At 38.9% G+C, this 26,265-nt stretch overlaps 1 pseudogene; it reads right to left on the bottom strand.

Moving 5' to 3' along the window:
- Positions 1–11,473, bottom strand: part of LOC114302389 (putative UDP-rhamnose:rhamnosyltransferase 1 pseudogene) — a 61,636-nt pseudogene extending 50,163 nt beyond the window's left edge.
- Between the last annotated feature and the right edge of the window lie 14,792 nt (positions 11,474–26,265).

Here is a 26,265-nt window from a genome sequence, read left to right as displayed (position 1 = left end):
CTGACGCATCATGTCTTCCATACTGGCCATAAGGTGCTGATCTGACTGAACAACAGGTATATCTCTCTCGGCGGTAGAAACGGAAACCTCAGCCTGACCACACACTGGTGGGGTGGATAAAGACCGTTGATCTTGTAACCGCTGCACTGATGAACTGCGCCTAACTGACCTCCGTCTAGTAACCGGGGGTAATGAAAAGAACACTGCTTGCCCGTCAACCAGATCCTCGGATCGATGAAGCCTTTGACCTCTACTCCCGAGTGCTTGGGGAATATCTGCCTAGTCGGAAGCAATGATGCTAAACTACCTTACAAAAAGATAAATAAAGCATAATAAGGAAATAATAAGCAAAAAAACAGACAGCACTTGGCTTAAATTAAGACAACACACAGTCGACATTGTAAGCTGAACACATTGTTCTCAATATTGATCACTGTTCCCAAATCACTGCCCCAAATCTGATAACCCCAAATACTGACGTCCACAGACTAATACCCGAACTTACAACTGATACATACAACCTGTAGAGACACACTCTGACAGCACATAGCAAGCAAGTAAGAGCCAAAACACCCCTATGGAGGGGTAGGGTTTCCCTGTCCTAGTTTCGTCAGGAACTAGGGTTTCACTACGCACGCAGTAATTTCAAACAACCTATAATCGAGTAAGCAACCTGTCCTAGTTTGGAATGGTCACTATAGTTTCCGATATGCACTAGGTCAAATGGTCAAAAAGGGTGCCTTGGTAAAAACTGAGGTTTGTGTTCCCATCGTGGTAGAGCCCGTAATCGGTCAGCTTTATGGCACGCTTTTCCAAGCAAGCCTTTGGCAAATCGTTCAGGAATAGCAGATGGCAAACACTGTGACTTAGGCGCACCAATGCAAATCCAATGCAAAGAAACACATAAGTGTAAATAAAACAACATATCATGATGTTCGAGTCAAGTTCTCTAAATCCCCAGCAGAGTCGCCAGAAACTGTAGACCGCTCGAACTCACTCCGCGCGCCCCCCTTTCGGAGAGGGCGCGAATTGTAGTTCTAGCTACAACAGTTCAGACTCTTGTCACGATTCTGTATCTAGTCTCACAAAGTGCAATGTAAGACTGATAAATCACCAAAGAGTCCAAATCCAGAAAATCGTTTTAGAAAATCGATTTTAATCAAGAAGTGCCAAACATGGACTGCTTTGCGAGATTACAGAGTCGCCACCTAAATATTTTATTTTGGGAAATTTAGGACATCCTGACTCGTGCCTAAGGTCACGTGTCCATCGTCACCAAAGTTTCCTCAGCTTGGGAACTTGGGTACGAGAGGGGAAGGTAATGAAATGAGCACCCCCAATCGCCCGATCGAAGATCGGCCTCTACTAACATGATATGTTGTTTTTGAAAACACATGTGTTCTTATTCCGGTTATTTAGCTAACTTGCTATGTGATGTGCACAGCATACAAGTATAGACTAAATCACTCGAGTTGGAACAAAACATCTCATGTTTGTTTTTTGAAAATGGTTTGAAGATGCTACTCGCAAGTAGGCTAAAACGCGGATTTGTCATCCTCAAGTGGGCTTAAAACATGATGATTTGCCACTCCAAGTGGGCTTAAAACTCACATTCTGATGAATTGTTCCAATTCAAGCAATGAAGCCTTCATCCACAGACATTCATGCAGTTAAACACATCAGCACATAGCCTCATGGTAAGCATGCTATCATGGGAACACTTACACACATGCAAGGATGCTAAAACATAAACACTCATAGTGTACTCCGAGCCAAAACAGAAGCTAGTTAGAAATCATGCATGATCCTAGTTATGTTAAGATGCCTAATGCAACACATGCAAAAATACAACTAAAATAGGCTCGGCTATCTAGAATGGCATATGAATGCAACACTTGATAACATGCTTTGAAACACGTATTCAAGTAAGTATTGAAATTCAAAGCAGTTTGAATGATGCGCTAAGCCCGGTGCATGCAATACGAATGAATGATGCACGCATGCAAAGCATAAGGTATGCTAATTGAAATATGCCCTAATCTAACCACTGAAAGCGGGTAAATAAAAGGGAGAAAGATGTGGGGTTAGAAGACATTCACACACACACGCACACTTGTTACAGCATTTGCCCTCTCGACAGAGGGTCCGAATGAAAGCTAAGCTAGCTATGCTAAGCTACTTATCTACAAACCAATTAATTAACTAACTTAGCTAATTAAATATTACAACACAAATGAATTTGACCATCTAGCTAATCTAAGCTAATTAAATACAAACCAAATTAATTAATTAAACACTTAACTAATTAATTACAAAATAATTAAGCTAATGACCTAGTTTAGCTAAGCAATTTAAACAAATGGCCTTAGGAAGCGAGGGGGAATGCATGCTCGGTCGGCTTCGCTCGGAAATCCACTTCCGTGTCTCAAGATGCCTCTGTTTGCACACTTCTGTACTTTTGAAAATCATGCCAACTTCCAGAATGCTTCTAACCCACCTTAGGAACATGCTGAGGGATGGTCGGCCAAGAGGGATGACCATCGGCCAAAGTTGATGGCCATCGGCCATTTCTGATAGCCGATCGGCAACCTTGGTGGCCGGTCGGCAGATTTGATGGCCGATCGGCCACTACTTCCTGTAATTTCTCCTCTTGCTGCAACAGAGCACAAACCGAAGCATGGCAGTGTATTTGCAAAGAAATGTGTGTGCAACTACACTCCTTATCATGTCTCAAGCTCAAAGAAGTGTAATGCTCGGCTCTCGAGCCACCAATCACACATCTCAATGCATGATGACCAAAGAGTCAAGCTTACACAATGTTGATGAATGCACAAATAACACACAAGACTTGAGAGGCCTCCATCCTATCATGCACAATCAAGGGTGTCGGTGACCTAAGGAATGAGGCGCGTTTCATCACTTTGAGTATGAAATGTCCATCGTTCCTCATGTTTGGATCGACATCTGATCCAAACACAATGCAATGCAACACACATGCAAACAACATGTTATGCAAACCCCATGTTAAGGTGGTATGCATAAGACTCTTAACATGCAAACAATGCATGCATGGCATGTTTAGGAGTTAAGGCATCAAGGCAAGTGAAGTGTATCACACATGAAGCATGTACTACAATGCTCAAATGGTCAAACAAGCCCCGGACAGAGGTCATGCATGCCAAAACAGTGGCCAAAACTCAACAAAATGTAGGCACGAAAAGCAAGGAATGCATACTCAACTTATGGCTCGCAAGCAAGGCATAAAGGCACAACTCTTAAATGCAATTCAAGAGTGATATGCATGAGAATATGGCAATGCTATATGCTCTGAAATCAAGTGTTTAATAATGCCAAATCACACAAATAACACAAACAAGGCATGTTAGAGGGTCTAGAGCATAAGGCTAGTTAAGAGCATCATACAAGAGGCATGCAATACATAGCACAACTAACCAAACCAGCTCTGGACAGAACTCAAACATGCCAAGTTAAGGGCCAAGAACATGCTGAAATGGAACCCAAGAGCTTAGACAAGCATGCATGCAATTTGGCTCATGATTAAGGCATAAAGCATAACCCTCCAAAGCATTGAAAGAGTGATATACACGAGGGTATGACATTGAAACATGCTCTGAAATCATATATCAAATGATGTTATATCATGTAAATAGCCCAAGCAATGCATGCTAGTGGAGGGGCTTTACACTATGGCTATACAAAGCAAAGCATACATGATCAAGACCACCCAAATCAGACCTAAAGCATGTGAAATCATGGCAAAAAGCATGCTGGAGTGTAGTCAAAATAGGCTAGAATGATGGTCCAAAGCATAGAGCATGTTAGGCTAGCAAGTAGAATTACACTAGAAGTGTATGAAGCATTCAAGAGACAACCAAACCAGCCAACAACAGAGTTATATCAGGTCCAAAAACTCACAAAAACATGCTCAAACTAAGCCTTAAGAGGATAGAAATACATGCTCACTTGGTAGGCCCTCTATGCATACAAACAAGATATAAAGAGAGGGGACCACCCCCTCTCATTTTGAGCCTCAAAACCAACTTTCTACCACTGAAATTCCTCTGAGTTTCAGTGGTAGAAAGGTCAAACAAAGGTCACACCAAGAATGGTTGCTCAAGAGGCTTTACAAGCCATAGAGCAAAAGAGGGGAAACATCCCCTAACCAAACAAGACTCACACCCACATTTCAAAACCTTAAAAATAGAGTTTAAAAGAGGCTAAAACCAGCCTTAAAGTAGCATGCAAAGGTAGTTAAGCTATTAATCAAAAGAAAGCTTAAAAGGGGTATATGCTTACCCTTGAAGACCCTTGAAGAACAACAGCAAGCTAGCAACCTCTGAGGCAAAACCAAGCCAAAATCACTCAAATGCAACCTCCAAGAACCTCAGCTCAAGAGTGAAGGTGTTTGAGTAGGTGTTTGTGTGTAAAAGTGTGAAGAAAAGACACTTTTGGTTCAAATATAGTGCAAATATAGAGAGAGAGGGAAAAATATAGAGAGAGAGAGAGAGAGGGATTTGCTAACCGTAATCCAAATTTTTTGAACCTCTGAAAGGGGAGAGGAACCTCCCCTCCTATAGAAATCCAAGTCTCAAGCTTGTTGGACAAGCTAGAGGCTTGGTGCAATCCCTCCATGTATGGAAGATGCATTCTGTGCTCACTAGCTGGCACAGCTTGCAACAAAATATCTACAAAAGCAAGAAAAAGGGTCTCGGCCAAAAAACATGGCCGACCGGCAATTAAAGGTGCCGACCGGCCATCAGTGATGCCGATCGGCCACCACTAATGGCTGATGGAAAGTGGGCACAGCCGATGGGCATGGAGCCTGGTCGGTAGGTTGTAAGGATGGCCAACAGACCACCCTCTTCCCTCAGAAACAAAGCCACAAGCTCTTGGTCCACAACCAAGCACAAAACAGACAAGTTGAGAGGCTCCAAGGTAAGGTGCATAGCCGAGACCTTCAGGAACTCAAAACGAACACGAGCATGGATGATCATCGAATGTTCAAACGATGACGTCCAAGTCTTGAAGACGGTCAAAAATGGGGTGTCTACACCCATCATCACCTCTCTCCACTTCAATTGCCAAGCCTTTCTCCACCCACAACCTCGCATTCAACGGCTGATCGATGATCAATGGCAAAACAATCATACAATGGCCGAATTGCAATGTTTCGATCACTGAACCCATCCGGCGTGAAACAACGAGCCTTCAATCGATGGGTGACCCAAAATCTCGATTTGCGGTGCCCATCCGATGCAGACTTTGCCTCTGCCAGAGATCCTGCAATTGAATTCCTGCGGGAGAGCGTCGAGATCGTCAGAAGCCCAACTGGGTTTTCTTAGAGCCCACAAAAATGGCAATTCCAATGACTCTAGCCCGGAAGCTATCTCGTAAGTCTGATCTCTGGTGAGTTTACACTCGCTTCCAAACCCAGCGAACACCACTGACTTGGGTTTCTGTTCATCAAGACATTCAAAGATCTTACTCAACACGCCGTCGTCAACGGTGACGATTCGTGTTTTATTGGGTTTTTCGAGCAGAAGTAACCCCGTCAGAATCACAGGTTTACCAATAATTTTCACATACAAATTGATGAACTCACCTTCGAGCTCTCTGCAACTACGAATCACCACGGCTCGACACGCTTGAAGTGATTTAGCGAGTCGTACAACATCTATAATGCCGGAGCCATTTCCTTTGTAGATCCCAGTAAAAGTACCAATTGCTTCGTAGTGACGATATGATACCGATGACCGGAAACTAACCCAACACGGTGGTAACGTCATGTCCTCCGACGATGACCTCACTCTTTTCTGGTCATCACCGACTAAATATTCCGGTGAGCCGAAGAACACCTTAGAGGCGGCGGTGAAGAGGGAGAAGATCATGGCGGGGACACGGCATTCCTGAGCTGCATCAACCATCCAGTGATAGACAAAGTCGGTGAGGATCCAGTCCGGTGACTGTTCCGCTACGAATTGCTTGAAGGGTTGTTTAAGGCGATCTAACGCAGCCTTCAAGTGCTGGATTTTGTCGGTAGTAACATCAACCGTGGCCTCTGCACCTTCCAGTAAGAGGTTCGAGCCTAGCGCCGACAAAAGAATCGAAACAAAGGTGACTAGTTGTTATGAAAATAGAGAAAGAAAAGAAAAGAGAAACTCTATATTGAATTGAATGAATACTACAATAGGAGAAGCCTATATATATAGGCAGAAAAAAAACCTAGATAGGTATAGAAAAGATAGAGATAAGTATAGAATGAGATAGCGATAGAGAGAGATACAATACAAATAAATAAGATACATCTATAATAATATACAGCTAACACCCCCCCTCAAGCTCAAGGTGGTAAGTCAGATATCAATTTGAGCTTGGAGAGGAGATCAGAGAAGCGGCCTGGAAGATGAGCTTTGGTGAAGAGGTCGGCGGTCTGATCAGCAGAGGTAACAAAGAGAAGACCAACATGGCCACTAGTAACATGTTGTCGTATGAAGTGGCAATCGATCTCAATATGCTTGGTGCGATCATGGAAGACATCGTTATGGGCAATCTGAATAGCACTTTGATTGTCACAATAAAGATTAGTGGCAGCTGAATGAGAAACACCCATGTCAGAAAGAAGCCAACGAAACCACACAAGCTCCTGAGTAGTGTCTGCAAGAGCACGATACTCAGCCTCGATACTAGAACGAGCAACAAGGGTTTGCTTCTTGCTACGCCAGGAAATGAGAGAATTGTCCAAGAAGAAGCAGAACCCAGTAGTGGAACGACGATCGATAGGATCCCCTGCCCAATCGGCATCGGAAAAGGCTTGCAGCTGTAGAGAAGAGAGACGGGAATAGTGAAGACCATGAAACAAAGTTCCTTTAAGATAGCGCAAAATGCAAACCAGAGCAGCATAGTGTGGAGAGCGAGGAGCAGTCATAAATTGACTGACAATATGAACAGCATAAGCAATATCTGCGCGAGTAACTGTGAGATAGACAAGACTACCAACTAACTGACGATATAAAGTTGCATCTGACAATAGGGGGTCGTCAAGAGGTGTAAGACGATTTTGAGGATCAACTGGAGTAGTGACAGTCTTGCAATCGCTAAGGCGAGCACGAGCCAAAAGATCAGAAGTATACTTGGCTTGGGTAAGAAAATAACCAGAGGAATCCTGAGAAATTTCCAAGCCAAGGAAGTAGCTAAGTGCACCCAAATCTTTCATCTTAAACTAGCGATGGAGAAACTGTTTGAGACTAGAAATACCCACTGTGTCATCTCCAGTGATAATCATATCATCCACATAGAGGAAAAAAAGAATAGTACCGCGCTCCGTCTTACGGATAAACAAGATAGAATCATAGGCACTGGAAGAAAAACCAAAGTCACGAATGGTAGAGCTGAACTTGGCAAACCAGGCACGTGGAGCTTGTTTCAAACCATATAAAGCACGGCGGAGTTTGCAAACCTTGTTTGAGGGAACAGAAGAAACAGGAGGGGGTTGCATATAAACTTCCTCAGTGAGATCACCATTGAGAAATGCATTCTTGACATCCATCTGAGAAAGGTGCCAGTGGCGAGCAGCAGCAACGGCAAGTAAGCTGCGAACTGAAGTAAGACGGGCAACAGGAGCAAATGTTTCCTCATAGTCAATCCCATATTCTTGACTAAATCCCCGGATGACAGGGCGAGCTTTATAATGCTCAATGGAACCATCAAAATGAGTTTTGATCCTGTAAACCCATTTGCAACTAACAATACGCTTGCCAAGAGGAAGATCAACCACATCCCAGGTATGAGTTTGATCGAAAGGTTGCAGTTCATCAGTCATAGCTTGTTGCCAAAGAGGGTTAGAAGAAGTTTCTTGATAAGAAGTAGGTTCATGAGAGCAAAAGGCAGTGGAACCAACAATATAATCACGGAGAAGAACAAAAGGTTGCCTTACCCGTGTAGAATGACGCTCAGGTGGAGGAGGAACCTCAATGGAAATAGGTTCCGGAAGAACCTCCACCGGAGCTGGAGAAGGTGTAAGGCCATCAGCTGACACAGGATCCTCAGGATGGACGATAGGCGTAGGCGGCTGTGGAAGCATGGGGCCAAAATCTACATCAAAGTCATTAGAAAACAGATCTATAGAAATATCAGTGAAGACTGGTGAGTGGGTGGACTGTGGTAGGTGAAACTTGGAAAGAGTGGAGAACATTTTGTGTTCCCAGAAGACCACATGACAACAAATACAAAGACGCTTGGAGATAGGATCCCAACAACGATACCCTTTATGTTCTATACCATACCCCAAAAAACAACAAAGACGAGAACGAGGTTCTAGTTTAGTGTGTTCATGAGGCAGAAGTAGAACAAAACAAGTAGAACCAAAAACTTTAAGAGTGATATAATCAGGAGGAGAACCATACAAGCGCTCGTAAGGAGTTGTGTTAGCTATTACAGGGGTAGGGATTCGATTGATGGTGTGGATGGCAGTGAGGGAAGCTTCCCTTCAAAAATTTTCAGGACAAGAAGAAGAAAGGAGAAGAACCCGAGTAGTGTCTAGAATATGACGGTGCTTTCTTTCGGCTCGTCCATTTTGTTGGGAGCCTGCACAAGATCGATGAGAAAGAGCACCATAAGCCCGAAGAAAAGAAAGAAAATCATAATCCAAGTACTCCTGAGCATTATCAGAACGAAACAGTTTAATAGTACGAGAAAACTGAGTGCGGACCATAGCAGAGAAATCATAGTAAATTTGTTTAAGTTCAGAACGATTTTTTAGAAGAAAAAGCCATGTATAGCGAGAAAAATCATCAACAAAAATCACAAAATATCTAGACCCCCCCATGGTAGGTGTGTGGGGGAAGGTCCCCAAATATCTGAATGCACAAGATCAAAAGGAGCAGTAGAAATAGAATTACTTTTATTAAAAGGTAATGCAGGTTGTTTAGTAATTTGACAAGATAAACAATCGACATCATCAAGACGGACACGACCTAACTGACCACTAGAAACTAAATTTTTCAAACGACTAAAAGAGACATGTCCTAAGCGACAATGCCAAAGATGAAAAGAAGACATAGTAGATGCAGCAGCAACAGTAGATGATTTGTGCGGACTGCGAAGATGGATAAGCTCGAACAGACGTCCATGCTTACGACCTATCCCAAGGATCTATCTCGTCTGAGGGTCCTGCACCAAACAACCATTAGCAAAAAAGGTAATAGTTAGACCAAGTTCACATAACTGACATACAGAGATAAGGTTCATTTTAAGAGAATGAATATGGTAAGCATCAAAAAGAGACACAGTGGAAGTAGAGATTTGGCCAATATGACTAACAGGCATATGAGAACCATCAGCAGTGTGTATAGTGGGAGCAGAAGAGGATGATGACAAAAAAGAAAATAGAGTGGAGTCAGAAGTCATGTGATTACAGCATGCGGAATCAAAATACCATGAAGAGTTACCTGAGGTTACTGAAAGAGCAGTAGAATGAGGAGTACCCAATTTATTGAGCACCTGGTGGATAATGGACTCAACATCATCCATAGAGAAGGAAGGAGCAGAAGAACCCTCAGAGGCAACAGCGGCAGAGCGAGAACCGTGGTTAGATTTGGATTGTGACCCAGAACGAGAAGCCCCTTTCTTAGATGAAGTAGTGAAGGGAGCTCGAGGACAATTGCTTTGGAGGTGGCCCGAAGCAGTCTTGTGACAAGACAAGCATTCGCGAACCTGGCAGTGAACAAGAGAATGATTGGCTGGCAGGCCTCGGTTGCGACAATAACTGCATATGAGTGGCTGTGAAGATGAGGAACTCTGAGAAGATGGCGTAGCAAGAACAGAATCCATGTCGTGAGATCTGAGACTCCCAAAATGAGTCTCCTTTGATAGGAGCTCAGTAATGGCTTGCTCTAAAGTGGGCAAGGGCAAACAATGAAGCAAAGAAGCACGCATGGGCTCAAAAGTGCTATGAAGAGTCATAAGAAACTGTAATAGTCGCTGATGATTTCGATAAGTAATAAATAGTTGTGCATCATCAGAATGAGCCTATGGAGATTCAGAAAGAGCGAGCTAGTCCCAAACGGACGACATTTGGGATAAAAAGTCGTTGAGAGACTGACCGGGTGCCTGGCGCATGTGATGAAGAGTCTGCAACAGTTTATATTGATGAGCATGGTTAGTGGTCTGGTAATGTTCCTTCAAAAAATCCCAAATTGCTTTGGCAGGAGAGGCAAGAGAGTCATCGTCTTGAAAGCGTCCAAATTGAAGGTTGATGGAAGGAACTAAGGTAGTCCGGAACCATGTGATAATTTGATAATTCTTACTTTCCCATTCATCAAGACGGTCATCGAATGCAAAGTCCGTCTCATCCTCCTTCTGGTTGGGTTTGGAAAGAGTACCAGTAATAATCCGCCAAAGGCGTTTCCCTTTAATGAAGCTAGAGAGAGCTTGGGCCCAACTAACATAATTAGATCCATCAAGTATAACAAAAACAGATGGGATGTTGTCAGTACGATCCATAATTGCCAAAACGGAGGTCACCAACAGATTCAGAAACCCAAAAAACCTTAGGAACAAGTAGGGCTGACATCAACTCTGTGTTGTGATGATGTCAGCAGCCAACCAGGGGTTGAGAGAGGCTAACGTCAGCGGCTGAATAGGGTTGACGTCAGCAGCTAAACCAAACAAGGCACACGGCTGAGAGAAGCTGGGGGGAAATCGGCTGAGGCGGAAGCCAAGGATAGAGCGGCTAAGGCGGAAGTCGATGGGCGAGTCGAGGCTGATGCGGAAGCCGAAGGGCAAAAACTGAGGGAAGCCGGCTGAGATGACGCGTGTGGGAGCATGTCGAGAGTGGAACCGAAGGAAGCCGACGTGCAAGTCTTTGGGTGGCGCATGATGGCTCGTGTGAAGTCCGATGGTGGTGATTCTGGTGGCGTTTGCTTCATCTTGAAGAGACGAAGAGTTTGGTATAGTCCAAATGTTGAAACAGAGATGAACTAGATACGCAGAAGCCAGCAGAAACCAATCGGGGACAGAACCAGAAAAAAAAAAAAAAAAAAAAAAAAAAAAAAAAAAAAATGAGGCTAGGAGAGAACCTAAGCTCTGATACCATGTTATGAAAATAGAGAAAGAAGAGAAAAGAGAAACTCTATATTGAATTGAATGAATAATACAATAGGAGAAGCATGTATATATAGGCAGAAAGGAAACCTAGATAGGTACAGAAAAGATAGTGATAAGTATAGAAGGAAATAGAGATAGAGAGAGATACAATACAAATAGATAAGATACATCTATAATAATATACAGCTAACACTAGTTATGATAATTCATGAGGGAGTTGAGGGAGTCTCCAGATGTTTCTTGGCGTTGAAACGTAGGAGACAGGAATACCAGCTTTGGCTAAGACTAAGGAGAGCTCGTAAAATGGCATCATGTGGCCGAATGCGAGAAACGGAACAAGGACGACGTGGAATCAAGATCCTCTCTTTGAGGTTCTTACTTGACTTCCTATTTGTTGGGTCATTGGGTCTATTTTTAGCCCCAATTTCAATAATCCGAACCGTTCATATTTTAAGATTTATTGAGTATATCATACATGTAAAAAATCAAATTGATCGGATATCAGAAAGCATATGTTTGGAAAACTGTTTATTAAATTTTTTTTTTTTAAATAATTTTTAGTTCGATGATCCGAACACATGCTTTTTGATATCCGATCAACTTGATTTTTTACAAGTATGATATGCTCAACAAATTTTAAAATATAAACAATTCGAATTATTAAAATTAGGTCACAAAGTAAGTCCAATAACCTAACAAATAAGAAATCAAGAAGGAACCTCAAAAGGAGGATCCTGATTCGGACGACGTGAGTCTCTGTGTCTAATTTTTTCTGGCGAAGAGGGTTTTATTTATTGAAATAGTGAAAGTTGACTGGTGAAAGAAAAACGGCATACTAGTTACTAGTAAACTTTTGTGAGTCGAACAGTTCTGGAGCATGACCACCATTTAGATATAGACAAAGCATCTGGGAATGATTCCTCGCCATTCCACTCAAGCATGGATCCAGGCAATGCGGTTGCAAAATAATAATAATAATAAATAAAATAAAATTTGTACAGTAATGTTGGCGATATTAAATTTTTTATTAAATAAATGATGAAATATTTCATATGAATATAGAGTTCATATTTTTTATGGACTCTAGATATTTTGTCATTTATTTAGTAAAAAATTTAAGACCTATAATATTTTCCAAAAATATACTCCCTATTCCAAACTAATAGTCTTTTTTTAGGAAATTTAATCTTTTTTGGTAATACAATTATTACACTTTAAAATTATTGATTTTTCAAAATTATTTTTTGATGGTACATTTTTTAGAAAATATCAATTGCCATAATTATATTTTGTGTGTTATTAATGAATTTAAAATAATGGTAAAATAATAAATTCATATTATTTTAGTTATTGATTTTTAAAAATAGACTAATATTTTGTGATAATGAAAAATAAAATTTGGACGTAACATTTTAGGACGGAGGGAGTAAATATAAAAAATAAAAATAAAAATAAAAAATCTCCCTTGATTAATAATTTTAAAATGTCCTTTATCTTTGGTACTATTGGGATCGTGGGGGCCTACTACAGGTTCGGTTTTGATAATCCGAACTGTTCAATATGTAGAACTCATTGAGTACTATATGTTGTAAGAAATCACGTTGATCGAATATCGATAGCTATCTTATCGGATTAGATTTCTGTCAATCATTTATTTTTTTATCGTCTATTTTTTTTTATACAAAACTGATTTGATCATGTAGTTATCGATATCCGATCGATGTGATATTTTTCAAATATATATTACTCGACGAGTTCTACACATTAAATGGTTCAAATTATTGAAATGAGAACCGTAGTGGACTCCCACGAACCCAACAGTACACTCCAGTTTGATCACAAACTGAAAGGAAGCCAGACCCTTATCTTAAAATAATTTTTATTTTGGTACTTTGCACATATAAATTATCAATGGGAGAATTATTAGAAAATCTTTTTTTAATTGTTTGTATCTTAATTAGTACATAAGATATTCTTGTATTCCAATAAGTCCTATTATTTGAACATTTGATCTATCAAATCTTAATTCTCATATTTAAAGTATTTTATAGACATTTTTACCCTTACAAATATTTTTTGCACAGTTAGCAATTTGGTAATGTAAACATTTATATTTTACAATGTGAATACTCACATTGATAGTGTGAACATTCACATTGACATGTTAACATTCACGCTGATGGTGTGAACATTCACATCGACGATGTGAATGTTCAAATTATGGAACATTTATATTGTAAATATGAATATTATTAGCGATACTTTGGTAACTATATCACCCATAAGACTTATTAAAATATAAGAAAATAACGTGAACTAAATAGAACATAAGTAGTTGAAAATAGATTTATAAAAAAGTGCCCCATTATCAATTAGTGCTTTTAAATTTAATTATATTTTTAATGTGATTATTAAACTTTTAATTCTTCAAAGTTTTAAGTGTAAATCTCATATTTTTTATTTATGCCTTTCAACTTTTATAATTGAGTCAATGTAGTTTAGTTTATAACTAAATATAAAAAAAATTAATTATTCTTTTACATTAGGCGCTTCCTAATTCACTAAATTTTAAAATTAGAAATATGAAAATAAAAAATCACAAACAACTTCATTTGAAATTTTTATCCATTTAGGATAAATTATTATTATTATTATTATTATTATTATTATTATTATTATTATTATTATTATTATTATTATTATTATTATTATTATTATTATTATTATGTGAGACCATGAAATATCCTCTCACATGGATTGTAGAGATCCAACGAAGAGATGAACTTGGTACTTGTATACCTGCAAAGATGAGCATGATCGGCGCCACCAAACCGGGGTTACCAGTCGAAGGCATTCCGATGGTGAAGTCAGTCACCTGTTAAGCAGAATGAAAGTGTAGAAAGTGTAGAGTGTTTGGTGTGTAGTGTAGGGAAAAAGAACATACCATTCTTCTGGGATGCCCCCCCTTTATATAGATGGGGGGGTGTGGTATTTGTTTGGGCTGGACCCATTGTAGGCCTTATTTAGGTTAACCCCCATAAACTTATATTTTTTTTTTCCTGGCTCCCACAATTGCCCCAAAACTTTCATTGTCTGCGGTAGAAGGAATGAGAGTTTTTTGCTTGCCAAGTTACGCTGTTCAAATAACTGTTAGGTGTTTTGATAAAGATCACTTTGGATAAATGAATAAAATGTATGAATGAATGACTACATGTGTGCTTGAATGTATGCATGAATGTATGTATAAATGTACGTATGTCTTGAATGTATGTATAAATGTACATATGTCTTGAATGTATGCATAAATGTATATAAGTCGATCATAGGATGAGGCGGGTGAGCTAAAACCCAAAAAGGAATACAAACAAATCATAACGATAGACCGTGGTATTCTAACCCCCGGGTATGGGTGTAGGCCGCGGTATTCTGACCCCCGGGTATGGGTGTAGGCCGCGGTATTCTGACCCCCGTGCATGGGTGTAGGCCGCGGTATTCTAACCCGGGCATGGGTGTAGGCCTTTGCTAATGGCGCTCTGTGCCGAGTGCGAAGATTGCGCTGTAGTCGGAGACTTTTACTTATTTTAAGTGACAACCAAGTGCCAATATGGCAAGGACTTTGAATAATGCATCCTGTACCGAATAAGGTGGACATGTTAACCACCAATAATATTGCTCCGCTTGTATGGAATTGCCAAGTAGATATTGGGCCAACTATTTAATTGCCGAGTTGCAAAGTTTGCGTTTAGTCTAAGGTAGACTTGCCCCATTGCCCTATGTTGCAGGGAAAATTCAGCTTTGGTAAAACTGATGGCGCGCAAAAATATGCGAACTGCCGACTGCCAAGTGTGTAATGTATTGCCCCAAAATTGGCGCTTGCTTTGAGCTATGTGAAGAGGAGCGGGAGTTTGTAACTCAAGTAAATGTCGTCATAATGATTGGACCAAGTTGGCCAAGTATGCATATATAGCAGAGGTGCCGAGATGATGATCGGCTGATATGCCCCAATGGAAAAGCGAAAAAATGACTAAGATGTCCCAATGGCCAATAAATGGCCAAGGTAATGCAACGAATGATTGGGGAAGACGGATGATTATTTCCCCACCCCAAGGTCTTGCTGTTGCGTGCCGATCGGATAGGATTTGACCATTGATTTTGCATGTAATTGTTTTGCCGAATTATGTTGTTAGGTGAATAAAGTTGCCGAATACAGTGGCCAATGTTGTTGCATAAAGTTGACAATGCATAAAGTTGACAAATAATGTTGTTTAGCTGAAAGGAGTTGATGCACGGCCGAATAATGTTCATACATAATGTTGAATTAATAATGGTGCCAAATAATCTTGCCGAGTAAAGGTGATGCACTGCCGAGTAACTAGTGTTAAAACATCAGTGTCTTTCATATATAATGTGATTGTGCCGAAAAGTTGGTCAGCTACACTTGGGTCGGTGACTGTGCTGATCTCTTAGTCGACGATTTTTCTTAGCTTTGCAGTGTGTCGGCATCACTTCGGAGTTGGATTTGCTAAGAACTTGGTTGGCAATGGTTGCCAATTTATTGAAGTTGAGATTCTTGTCCAACGTATATTTGCCCCATTGCTTTTGAATAAGATTGCTTATTCGAAAGGAATAAAATTGACTTCGGCCAAAATTGCCGAATAGGCCGATAACAATTTGAAACGGATTCCATGCCCCTGTTTGGTGCCGTGGCAAAATTGGAATAAAGTCGAGACAAAGTAGGGTGCTTAGCGATATGCGAAGTGAGCCATTGCGCTCAATTTTTGAATAAAATCTGCAAATTTATTTATTTATTTATTTTTATTTTTTTTATTATATATATATTTTTTTTTATTATTATTATTATTATTATTGTAGCTGAATTTGCAAATTCTGACTGTATGGATGGACCCGGAATGCGTCAGATAGCTGGAAAGGACTATTGGATCGTTGTGATCAGACTCCTGATGGCGTAATTATAGCCAAAATGGATCTAACGGCTCAAATCAACAGGGTGTAATGAAACCGCGAAGCACATGATTATTTCTTCATATCTTGCTAGATCATCTTCTCCAGCGAAAGAATTCATTTTTTGGGCAAACTTTGAGTGGCCCATACGGCTTCGTTTGAGCTCCGATTTTGACGCGGTTTGTTGCGTTGGACTCATCTCAATGAGTACTTCATGTTGGTATGGGCAAAACTTGAGTTTGTCTGCTTCGAAAATTTCAGTTGTCGGAAAATGTGAGCGGTATCGCAATTTTCGGCATACTTTGGTTGCTTCTTGACTTCTCGGGTTGGTGGGTTTGGACTCTTTGAGCCGATGCAAATCCTGTGGTATGTTTAGATGTGGATTTCGGCAAGCCGAGATGCTAGTTCTATGCCAAGTTATTAGTGCCGAATAAGTCACAAAGTTGCCGAATATTGTTGCGGAATAATATTGTAAACTTGTCAAAGAATGTACCGAATAAGAAATGTTGCGGTGTAATTTTTTCTAAGTAATAAGCCGAGTTGATCATATGCATGCAGCGTTCATAATGCCGATGAATTCTATTGCCGAATAAGTTGACATACAATGTTTTGAGCCGAATAACGTAGATAACTGTGGGAGCCGAATAAGTAGAACAGTCGGAAGATGCGTACCCCAGAAATTAGATACTGTTCAGCTTCATGTTGCATGACTAGGACGCCGAATACATTAGGAAAGCCGAATAGACGGAGGACAGTGGCTCCGAATGAATAAAAGGGGAATGGGATAAAAGTAGGCTCAGGCCCGAGGCCCAAAAAACAAGTATAAATACAAGAACCACAGATTTAGAAAGGTATGTAAGAATCACTTCACAAAACTTAGTAGACAAGCTATTCTGAGTGTCTGAACTAACTTGTCCATCGGAGTGCTAATTCCGGCACTCCCGATCGGAGTGTTTGTGTCTTTTCAGGTGACTAGCTGAGGATCACTAGTGTCTTCCAGGATCTGAAGAGTATTTCCAAAACCACTTCTCCACAATAACGGGGCGGGATTGTCCGATGCTGACGTATGGGCGGCCGGGTAGTCTTGCGGCCGAGTAGTGTTGCGGAGTAAGAAATGAGCCGAATAAGTCAATAAGTTGCCGAATCGTTCGTTGGGCCTGTGGATGTAAGTTGGTTCGTTGGTGGTTTTCGAATATGCATAGTTGTGATAGCTGAATGTAAAAGAAATTCAAGTTGGGGTGAGTGATCGGTGAAGATGGATGATTATGGCCTAGCTCTAGGAGCCTGCTGTCAAAATTGCACGGTGATCAGACACGATTTGACCGATGAATTATCATTCAATGTTCCCAATTGGCTGGCCTATTGATCCCAATATGAGACTTAGAATTTGCAAAATTGGACCGTACGGATGTATTCAGAAAACGTGAAATAGTTGGAAACGACTATTGGATCATTGTAATCGGACTCAGGATGGCGTCGTTTTAGCCAAAATGGATCTAACGGTGCAGATCGATTGAGAGTTTTGCTCCGCGAAGCACTAAACAACTTCTCTTGCATGGTTTTGCTGGATCGTCTTCTTCAGCAAAACCGTCGACTTTGTGGGCGAATCTTTCACCGGCTCGTATGACTACGTTTTAGCTCCGATTTCAACGTGATTTTTTGCGTTGGATTTGTCTTGCGGCCTAGTATTCATTTCGTCACTCATTCGCTGCAATCTGCCATGTCTTGGATGCCGTTGGACTGCCTAAAGTGGACTAAAAACAAGATGTACGGTTGTTGCATATGCACAGCGCATAATATTCGGGCCGTATTCATGACCAGATCCACTGAGCCGAGCTGGAGTGATGTTGAGAGGGTTGAAGAATTGCCGAGTAGCCTTTGTACGAGGTATGGCACCACGGAGCAACTTTGTCGCTTTGTTGGGAAATTTGCTATGAATCTCGACACTGGCAAAGTGCACATGCAATGGCTTAAATGCCAAATAATTATTGCCGAAATGATTTGGTCGCCTTGTCTTCTTTGTCTTTGTTGAGAGCTTGGTTAGCAATGATCACTTATTGGCTCTTTGCTTATGCTAAAAATATTTCTTTATACCTTGGTCTCTTTATTTTTGCAACGTGGTCGATTGGCTATTTGATGTTGCCGAATAATTTAATTGGAGTGCTAGCGCCGAACTTCGAAGGCAGAGATGAACTGGCAAGTTGATGGGCCCATGGTGACGCCGAGTAAATAATACCATCATTTTTAGAAATCTCGATGTCGAGGTGACAAAAATTTGGGTTTGGTTTGAAGTATGGATCAACCTATATAATTCCGTCAACGCCGAACTTGTTGCATTCAACGAAGTGGAGGGGCTCGATCCTGGTGGGTAATTTCTTGGTGCTTTATTTTTCCGAAAACCTTGCTAATAGATGAAATAAAGACCCACTATAATCATGAGGTGCACGTTGCCTTTAAGCCGTGGTATGGAGATGGCAGCGTTGCCGAGCAGATAGGATGCGTAAGTGCCAGTTTTACGTGCGTTTGGCAGTGCGTGTTCGATGTTGTCTTCTCGGCATTGTTGTTCAAAAGGGCGTCGTACAAAGGGGCAGGTAATTGGAACGGTCGGTGAACGCAGAATGGTTTAGTACAAAGATCCATGTGTGGTCATGCCGAGTAGCCTTCGGAATGGTTTAGTGCAAAGATCCATGCGTGATCATGCCAAGTAGCCTTCTGCAAGGTTCGCCGCGGCTAGACTGGGTTGAAGAGATGCCGAGTTGTGTTGCAACGATGGGCAACTTGGGGAGTGTAGTGATACCGAGGAAGGTGGAAGAGTTGCCGAACATGGTTTGCTAAACAACCTTTGTTGGAATACTTGTGATTCTAGTGTCAACCCGGCTGTCGGCAAGACTTCTTTACGCATGCAACTTGTTCAGTTTTGCCGAGATTTTGGTCGGCATCAAAATGAGTCGTTCATGACAAATGAATTCTTATGTATATATATATATATATATATATAGAGAGAGAGAGAGAGAGATTGCCTCAGACTAGCACAAATTATGAAGTAAAACCCTTAAAAATTGTTTTGCAATAACTCACAGCCCTGTTTATGTTAGTTTCGTCTAGAGAAAGAAAAAGTAAAAAAGTGAAGACCAATTTTGTTTTTAACATAGGTACACAGCTACGTTAACAATCAACTGCAAGGTAAGTGTTGAGAAACAAAGAATAAATAGATAAATGGTAGACTACATATGAATTTGGCTGAGCAGTCCCATTTGTAATGCCGAAAAGATGTTGTCACCAAGAAAAATATGAAATCCATTTTTTGAGAGAATGAAAATGTAAAAGCAGATCCACATAATATGTGCTGACTACTCTTCTCAAAATGTCGAGATGGATATTAAACAAATGTTTGGACCAAATCTATGAGCATCAATATATAGTGGACCAAATCTATAAGCATAAATTCAGAAATGAGATTTAGAATAACAAGAGAGTTGACAAACAACCCAATAAAGAGTTACCGTTGCTGAGTTGGTTGATAGACAAGCCAAATAAAGTGCCAAGTTAAATGAGCCTTTCAGTTTTAACAGCTTACTCTGATCTCATTTCAATCTCGCTGAGAAGATAGTGGTGTCGAATATCCTGATTAATAAACTTGTAGAGAGAGAAAGTAAAGACCCAACTGTGGATTCCATAAAAATTGCTAGTATAGACATATGTATATCTCAAGAATTAATTATAAAATAAACTCCTTTGAGGCAAAAACTAAATAAACAATCCTGGGGTGGGTTTGGCTGAGCAACCTTTTTGATAATGCCGAAAAGAAACTCCCACAAACATAATCTGAAACCCATTTTTAGAGAGAGAAAATGAAGATGCAAAAGTAAATCCATGAGCACTATTTTATTATAACATTTTTCATCAAGATTTACCATGAAAACTGAAAGAGATTCCATGGAGTTTGTCAGTACACACAGATATATGTATACAATTCAAAAATCGATTTTACAGTAATTTTATAATAAGTTTCATCATAAAGAAAATTCAAAGCTTAGTTGTGGCTCGTGATAACCATCAAAGTGTTGTAGAGTGTTTACTTACAGTAACATGTTTGTTGTGTTCTTTGTTGATCTCATTCAGTCGTTCCCACAGACGGCGCCAATTGTGTGACCATGAAATATCCTCTCACATGGATTGTAGAGATCCAACGAAGAGATGAACTTGGTTCTTGTATACCTGCAAAGATGAGCATGATCGGCGCCACCCAACTGGGGTTGCCGGCCGGAGGCACTCCGATGGTGAAGTCAGTCACCTGTTAGGCAGAATGAAAGCGTAGAAAGTGTAGAGTGCTTGGTGTGTAGTGTAGGGAAAAAGAACATACCATTCTTCTGGGATGCCCCCCTCCCCCTTTATATAGATGGGGGGTGTGGTATTTGTTTAGGCTGGACCCATTGTAGGCCTTGTTTAGGTTAACCCCCATAAACTGATATATTTTTTTTTCTGGCTCCCACATATTTTTATTTCAAACTATTTTTATTAAGATTTCTTTTATTTTGACGTAAAATATTGTTTTTTTAAAAAAAATATATTCTATTCATTTTTTATTATATGATTGAACAAAATATAAGTAAAATATCTTGCATTATAGTTCCAAAAACAACTTGACATTAAAAATTATGTGATCAGATTCTTTTAGTGCATTTGACATTTTTAAATAGGTGTGCTAAGTCTTCCATACAATATAAAACTTTCATTTCAAGGGTGAACTAAATGCCGAAAAATAAACATATATTTTTTTTGTGTAAAATTAATTAACATGAAAAATATTATATATCAAAACAAATGAAACCTAAATCAACTTATTCTTGGTGTAAAAGTAGAAAAATCATCTGATAGGATCTACACAATTTTTAGATAATTTTAATTAATTTTTTCTTGGTTTGAGATTCTTTTAATAATTTAAAAGTTATTTCTTTCTTTTAATTGATTTGTCATTTCCCTCTTATTTTCTTTCTTCTTAATTTTGTTTGTTTGTTTTTGTTTTTGTTTTTGTTTCATTTTTTTAAATTTATAAACTGAAGCATTGTATAGGTTTTTGGTGGCTAGGGAGAATGGGGCGAAGATTAATGGTCCGGGGAAAATCGTACCCTATTAAGGGGTCGTAGTGATAATATAAAAATGGTCCCTGTTGAGAAATGGGGATAGGGAGAGGGATGGAGAAGAAAAATTAAAAATAGGGATCGGAAACGAAGAGTGTAAAACTCGTCCCGTTGTCATTTTTATTCTTTTTTATCGTTTTTCTAGAGAGTTTCACACCACCACCATCTACCGCCACTGTCGCCACACCACTACTATCACCATGCCGTCCACTCACTATCATCACCGTCATTGTTTGTCTATTATCACCGCTATCATCATTTGGCTGCTACCAGTATTCACCAATCACCATTATTGTCGATATATACCCTACCGTCACCAATCAACACACCACCGCCTTCTTCTATCGCCATCAACATCGCACACTTCTTACCATCTTCTTCCTTTGTTTTCATCACTGGTGACTTTCAAATCTAGCCATTTTCAACTTTGATCTTCATCAATGACTTCAAATCTAGCTATTTTTACATGCCAATTTGATCATGACATGGTTGTCGAAACTCCTATCAATGAGATCGAGCCCCTCTCTCTCTCTATATATATATATATGTGTGTGTGTGTGTGTGAGTGTATTGATGGATCTCCATCAGTCTGTTTATAAATATCTAGTTAAACAAGATCAGTTATTTGTAAAATCTGTATATTAATGAATAAGTTTACATTGATAAATTTATCAGTATTACTTTTTTTCTTTTTTTTTCTTTTTTTGTATGTTTAAGTGTATTAGTATGTTCCTATCAATAAATAAGTGAGTATGTATTATGTGAGTGTGAGTGTGAGTGTAAGAGTGAGATGCTGTAATTGATTAAATAGTTTGAAAAAAATTGATGAGTGCTATCAGTAATAAATTTATCACTGATATTTATTATATTCCTCATGCTTCTCTCTTTCTCTTGTCACCGGCCACCAAATTTGAGGAAGGGGTGGGAGTAACGAGTAGTGAAGAATGATGTTGTTTTTGCTGAAAAAATGGTTGGATAATTGTCAAAAATCATTAACATAAAAATTTTGCTAGATGTCGAAGATGGCAGTAGGAGATTCGCTGACAATCAAAGATGGTGGGCAGAAATGGTTATCGGTGATCAAAATTGGTAACCGGACATGGTTGTTGATAAATTGGAGATGAAGAAAGAGATGATATTTTGGGTATATTGATAGCTAAAAAAAAATAACAGGATTTATAGGTAAATAAATCTAGTCAATATGACAAATCCGTAAGTGCCCCTTATACTACTATATTGTGGGGTGTATGGCTTGAATAAATTTAGACCACAAGTTAACATTCTTCTAGGGAAAAAAAATCTAGGACTATAGAATTTGTATACAAAAAATTTAACAAAATGATGTGTCTCATTTTTAATCATTAATTGAAAATCAAAATGTCCATCACTTTTATTTATAATCACAAAAATATTATTACCACATCATTTCTGCCACGATCCAAACCCGCCCCTATAAGTTTAGCGTCATAACGGGCCAGTAATCCGTAGATTACCTATGGCCTCAAAGACAAAATTTCAAAATTATTTAATTTTATCAGCGCCTGAAGCGGAAGCAAAACAAAAATGATGATGTCCATCGAGCTGTGCATACATGATCAACTGTAGCAATTAAAACATTCTTAACATACTTTCATATATACATGTACGAAGACATATTTTATATCATATCTCATACACTACGTGAAGGACTCCTAACCAAGTACAAAGATTATCCCAAGCTTGACAAAACAAAACAGAACAAAGCCTCTACATAAAGGCACTCTTGGGTGGCTTGACAAAGAGGTGGACTCCTGGGCAAACTCTAATGTTGATCCTCCAATTGCTCACCTACACCTACATATATATAAATAAATAGTGAGCTAATGCCCAGTGAATAATACCAAGGTAAAGAGGTTATATGAATTAGATTCTTAATTAAGTAATTCATATTTATGCATAACACATGTAAATCTAAATCAGAACGACTTCAAGTTCAATCCATTATTTCAAGGTGTATCAAAGGGGCAAAACAACTTCAGGTCCAAGTTCTTATTCATACAGAACGACCTCAGGTCCAAAATAGACATTCATACATAACGACCTGGGGTCCAAAATACTTGTCCAATGATATTACAGAACGGCCTCTGGCCCAATCATAATACAAAACGACCTCAGGTCTATCATTTTCGTATTCATATCTATGCACATATTTATACTGAAAGATCTCAAGTCCATCATTTCTGTATTCATATCTATGCGCATACTTATACTGAATGACCTCAGGTCTATCATTTCCGTATTCATATCTATGTGCATATTTATACTGAACGACCTCAGGTCCATCATCTCCATATTCATATCTATGCGCATATTTATACTGAACGATCTTAGGTCCATCATTTCCATATTCATATTTATGAGCATATTTATACCGAATGACCTCAGGTCCATCATTTCCATATTCATATCTATGTGCATATTTATACTCGTGATCATGATCGTATTCGTATTAAGACGGCCTTAGGCCCATTTCGTGTCCTTGACACACATATTAGACAGCCTTGGGCCCATTTCTAATCAACCATAGCCTTTGTCAAATATATAGAATAGCCTTTAGGCCCATTTCATATTCATTCAGAACAACATTTGGTCCATGTAATCAAATATACAGAACAACCTTTAGACCCATGTCATATTCATTCAGAACGACCTTTGGTCCATGTAATCAAATGATTTCGTACTATTCAATTTCATTACAGAGTCTAGCACAATCAGACGAATATGATGCTCATTCATAATTCGAATTCACAAATCCAAAAAAATTGCACATGAGTAGAATTTAAACATAGCATATATGAACATATATTTACTAAAGTATTACTCACAGTGTTCAGATGCCTGGTTCACCCTTGTAGTTGACCCTACACAATTCATAACACACATAGAAATCGGGTCACAATACAATTTATTCCGTTCTTAATTTGTTTAATTCTCTTAGGCTTCTTTTCTATTCTTTTAATTTATTTATAATGTTCAATGTATGCCTAAGAGTGCTTAGAAATAAAAGAAAACGAAAATCGGGACATGAAACAGCTTTTCAAATTTTTTTGAAACAGGGTTCCTCACTCAAGCGCAACATTGGCCACTCGAGCGGACCCCTTGGCTGGATTTCAGAGTGCTCTATGGCTGGATTTCTTCCTAAAGTAGGTCATTCCTTTACTTGATGGGATATTCAATTAAAAAGAAGGAGCAGCGATGAAAAGATGGCCAAGGATCTTTTATTATCTGTCCCCCTTATCCCCGAATCTGGCTAGCTTGAAGCTGACCAAACGCTTTCTTCATTTTTAATGAGCTTTAGCTTTCCTTGAGTTGGTCGCTAGGTCCTTAGGATCGAAGTAAACCTCTCCTTGCATTCTACGCTCGAGCGGCAACTTCTCCGCTCGAGCGATGAAGTCGATTTATGATTTTTCTAGAATGTTGTTTGTGCTTCAAAACATAACTTTAAATGACACAACTTACATGTTCTGTCCTATATATCAACCATACAACTTCTAATATGGTAAAATGCCAATTCTATAGGATTTGAAGCTCAAATCTCCAAGGATTCATTATACAAGCCCAAATTATTTCAAATTCATTTCCATAACTTCTAACTTATGCACATCAATTCTACATTTCATAGATTGTGCATGCATGACTCTAATTTCATCTCAAATAGTGGAAATGACACTCAAATTCATGAGATTCAATAAAATTATGTATGCATGTGCGATTTGGTGCCAAATTCTCCAAGTTTCAAAAATCATCTTTCTTTATTTTATGAAACATAAATTGAAGCTATAAAGCCCTTTCAAAAATATTTGTATGTATGAAATTTAATTCAAAATCAAACTAATTTTTGATTCTCAATATAAATTATAATCCATTTCCAAATTTGTCTGAATTTAATTTAATTCATTTTCTTCACATCAAGCCCAATTCCAAACCCACAAATTCTAAAACATGAATTGAAATTTCAAAATATAATTTCAAGACTTGAGCTCATACATGGCTTGTTTAAAACCACACAAACTCTTACATAATTAAGAAAATATGATCAATTTTAAATCATTTACTTTACATCAAAACTCCTTTAGTTTAGAAATTAAACTCATTTGTTCATAATCTCATAATTTTCCAAGACTTGGTTCTTATTTCATTAATACATGAAATCAATTCCAAGAAATCTATGATGCATGTACAATTAGAGTATTAAAACTTACAAAATTTCTTCATGCATGTAGAAATGAAACCCAAATTCATACAAGACTACAAAAATCAAACTCAACGTTACATAATTGATTCCCAATTTAACTTCCATAAATTTGAACCTAATTCCATTTATTCATCACCTTCCTAATTTCTTTCTAACTATATGAAATTGAACCCAATAGTCTCTCAATTTCAGCTTTTAGTCAAATTATTTATAAAATCTAAGTTTCAATTTCTTAGCGAAAGTCTTTCAATGGTTGAATTTCTTGAGTCTTTTCTCTTTTCTTCATATTCCCTTGCTTTCCCTTAGCTCTACTTCTACATTTCCAGCAAAAACTTGTTGAATTCTCACACACACACACACACACACACACACACACTCTCTCTCTCTCTCTCTCTCTCCCCACGGGTTTGCTCCCAGCAGAACAGCCAAATGGCCTTCATTCAAATCTTTCAACACATACACACATGCACATTTCTCATGTTGACACATATTGCACACATGCACCTTGATTCAATCTTCCAGCACAATACCTGTATACACTCACAAATTTGGTTTCTCAGTACACCCACCAGATTTCTCAGCACACTACACATACACTCCCAAATTTTAGACCACTCAATTTATGATTAAAATTAACTTAATTAGGCAACACTTGATCTTAACACATCTTGAACAACACATAACTTAATTAATCATAACTAGTCACAAATCCCAAATAATTTAATCATTCTAATTTGACTTCCAATATAGCCCAATTAATTATATTTAACTTTATTATTCTGAATCAGATTTTTAATCAGACTC

Source organism: Camellia sinensis, chromosome 5 (assembly GCF_055761805.1).
Source record: "Camellia sinensis isolate YWXY chromosome 5, ASM5576180v1, whole genome shotgun sequence".
NCBI classification, from domain to species: domain Eukaryota; kingdom Viridiplantae; phylum Streptophyta; class Magnoliopsida; order Ericales; family Theaceae; genus Camellia; species Camellia sinensis.
This window is presented reverse-complemented; position numbering and strand designations above follow the sequence as displayed.